This window comes from Octodon degus, unplaced genomic scaffold, assembly GCF_000260255.1.
Source record: "Octodon degus isolate 3935 unplaced genomic scaffold, OctDeg1.0 scaffold00105, whole genome shotgun sequence".
Classification (NCBI taxonomy): Eukaryota; Metazoa; Chordata; class Mammalia; order Rodentia; family Octodontidae; genus Octodon; species Octodon degus.
Window position 1 is genome coordinate 43,143 of NW_004524681.1, and position 3,776 is coordinate 46,918.

The following is a 3,776-nucleotide window of genomic DNA, read 5'->3' on the forward strand; positions in this document are numbered from 1 at the left end:
TCAGCTCCACAGACTGCACAGCTTTCTATACTCTGTGCTGTGGTCACCTGGGCTAGGGTGTATCTTTTGCTCTTCTTTCCACATTGGATCCACACTGGAGCCCAGGAATGTTGCTCTCACTTCTGAGAGAACCTGACTACAGGCCAGGGTCAGGAGGAGAAAGCTGGAACCCACGTAGAAGAGAGGGAGCTCAGCATTTCCTACCACTCTCAGACCAGCCTCTTCTCCAGAGACAGGGTCTCCTCCCTGAGTTCAGCTTGGGGGCCTGCAATATACCTCCTGGGTTTTGCCCTAATCTATGGAGATGACCTCAGAATGGGAACTGATAAGAAGAGTTGCAGGCTGCCTCTGGATAGAGTCTGTCTTAGTCCTAGCACCTCCAAATGTAGCCAGTGTGACCAGGAAGCCACATGATGCCATCCTGCCCTGGGGAACTCTGGGGCCAGCTCAAGAACTACCACTCCAAAATATCTCTGAACATGTAATGCCTCAGTATACGTAAGCAGTGCCATACCTCTGGCTCTCTCTCCTCTCCTCCCACATAAGAGCTATCTGGAGTTCAAGAGGAGGCCCAGTTCTCCTTGGGAGCCTTCCCACTTCAGCTGCTGCCATCCATGGTACAATCAAAGGAAGATGTGGTCCTGGAGAAGATAGAGGGTGCCTCAGGATGGAATCTGCCCTACAGAGGCACAGAGAGGACAACTGGCACAACCTTGGGATACTGAAGCAAGGCTCTGGTAGGGTGAGAGCAAGCAACATTTGTCTCCAAATGCTAGGACAGGAAGGGTATACTTTCTGGAGACCAAGGATTCTGGTTATCTTCCAGACAAACTGAAGTTACAAAAAGGGATAAAACAGATAGTGAAATAAAAAAGATGATTGTGAGCATGTCAGAGATTAGGAACAAAAGAATCTCAAAGAAAGAACTGTAGAGACTATCCAGTCTGAATAAAAGTATAAAAAGTTTGTTTTTTTTAAAGAAAGAAATGAACATAGAGACTTAGAGAGTTGTGAGCTGATTGAGTTTCCAGAAGAATAGATTGTAGACAAAAAACTAAATGTGATATAGAAGTAAATCAATAATGAATAGCTGAAAATGTCCACAAATTGATAGAAAACCTTAATTTTTAAACCTAGAAAGTTAACAACACTCCCCAAAGTATAAATAACAACATATATAGACACATGATAGTTAAACTACTAAAATACAAAGTTAACAAAAAAATCATCCAGGAGGAACAACATGTTATTTACAGGAGAATATCATATGAACAACAGGCAACATGGTATGAAAAACATAAACTTGCAAATGCCAACTAAAGTACTATTGAGTATTTGAAGTAAACAGAACTGGGACTTAAAGCACAGTAATGACTTTGATGACACAATTTAGCTGTTTTGTTTTTTGTATTTTTGGTGGACTGGGGATTGAACTCAGGCCCTGTGCTTGCCAGGCAAGCGCTTATTCTACTGAGCCATCTCCCCGGCCCTAGCTGTTTCTTATGACATTGTGCACAGTTATCACATGAACAAGATATTCCAGACATAAGCATTAACTATAAAGCAAAGTGAAAATCGATGATTCAACAAAATTTATGGCCACATCATTTAGAAGCTGGGAACAAATCAGATGCCCTTCAACAGGTGAGTGAACAAACTGTGATGCATTCAACTAACTAAACATGACACACCAATGAGACTCACACTATGGACTCACACTATAGCATGGATGAGTCTTTAATGCATTTCTGTAAGTGAAGAAAGTAGGTTCCAAAAGTCCGTGCATCATCTGGTTCTACTTATACAAACTTGCAAAGAATAAATAAAAGCTTAGGCAGTGACACTGATCAGTGTTTGTAACAGGGTGGAACAAAGGAAGACTAACAGAAGCATAAGAACGTGTTTAGCATGCTGAAACATTTCTGTATGAAAATATGAATTACAGTTGTCAAGACCTATTGTATTCTGTACCAAAAACAGTGAATTTGACTCTATTCAAATTTTTAAAAATCAACTATGATATCAGACAAGGTGGTCTATGGCTATAGTCACACCTAATTGATAAGCTGAGACAGATAAATCTCTTGGCTCAGAGTTCAAGACTAGTCAGGAAAACAGCAAAATCCTGCTTCAAAAATTAAAATATAAATCAATCAGGATTTAGGGGGAATTTATAGGACTCCTGACAATGACAAATCAACCTAATTACTGTGTTAAAATATATATTATATGCCATACTGAGGAGGAAAAATGAAAGACCTTGACATAAATAAGTCCACAAATGGCCTTTTTGCTGGTATGAGCTATGCACGAAAAATGTGCTGTAGGTAGAAAATGTGTTTCTCAGAAGGGCATGAGTCAGCAAGTCTGAAAGTGCATGTTAGCAAGCCCATAGCAGGTAACTAGAGTACCATCCTACTTGTAGTTTAAAGAAGTTACAGATAAACAGGAAGAGAATGCTGTAATTAACTCTGCTATGGTAGATTGTAGCTGGAAATAGCAGAATGAATCTATGTCTATTTTGATGTATATCAAGATTGACGGACATACAGATAGGTTTATCTTCAATAAAAGAAAGCAGGTAACAGAAAATATAAGCTTTCAGTGTCTTCCAAAAGTGACAAAGTACAATTTTTGCAAAAGAATTAAACAGGTCAAAAGGAGGTGAACAGAAAAACTACTCATGCCAAAAAGGAAAAATGTGAGCAAAAGATAAATAATGATAGCAGTGGGTAACTAAGAGAATAAAATAAATATCCATGAGTATACACTGATATAAAATGATTAAACAAGGAAAGAAGGCAAAGAAGGAGGGAAAGAATGAGAGACAAATCTTTCATATTGAAAAATTCTAAAGAGTGTTGATGGTGAATGCAAAAAAGGAAATCACCACTAGAAGTAAAAATCAACAAATGGGATTGCGTCAAATTAAAACGTTTCTGCATCACAAAGGGAACAGTAGAATGTAAACACATACTGCAAAACAGGAGCAAATCATGGCCCACTACTCTTTCAACAGAGGAGTATGGACATGTAACAATCACCTACAGTGCATGTGATCATTATGTGCTGCGAATATGCTAGTAAAAGTGAAAAATAAAATGTATATTTATAAAATAAATTAAAAAATCAAATATAGTTAAAAAATCCTCAACCTACACCAAAAGAATAAGTAGTTTGCTGGGCATGTACTGATGCCTGTGATCCCAGCACTTGGAGAGGCTAAAGCACAAGGATCACAAGTTTAACCCAGTTTGAGTAACACAGTGACTTGAAGAGACCCTGCCTCAAAACAAAAATATATAAAAGATCTCGTCAGGTAGGTCAGTGCAAAGGCCCTAAGTTTAAATGCCAGCGCTAAAAAAACCCTCCAACCAATAAGTGAAGTGACACTCAGAGTTCAAGTGGTCAATAACTATATGAATAGTGTAATATCTTTAGTTATTAGGGAAATTCAAATAAAAACTACACTGATACTCCTTCTCAGTCAGAATGGCTATCGTTAAGAACACACACATAAAAAAAACTGGAGGCTGGGGAAATAGCTCTGCAGTCTAAGCAGCTGCCTGGCAAGCACAAGGACCCAGGTTCAATCCAAGGTACTGCATGCCTTGCCGGCCGCATAACTCTAGGCGCACCATGCCAGCCACAGACAACAGGTGTGGTGGCACACGTCTGTAATCCCCTGTGTAGGGGAGGTTGAGACAGGAGGATCACTAGGAGTCCGAGCTGTGGAGCAAGAGCCTGTATCAAATAAATAAATAAAGTGAGGAAGG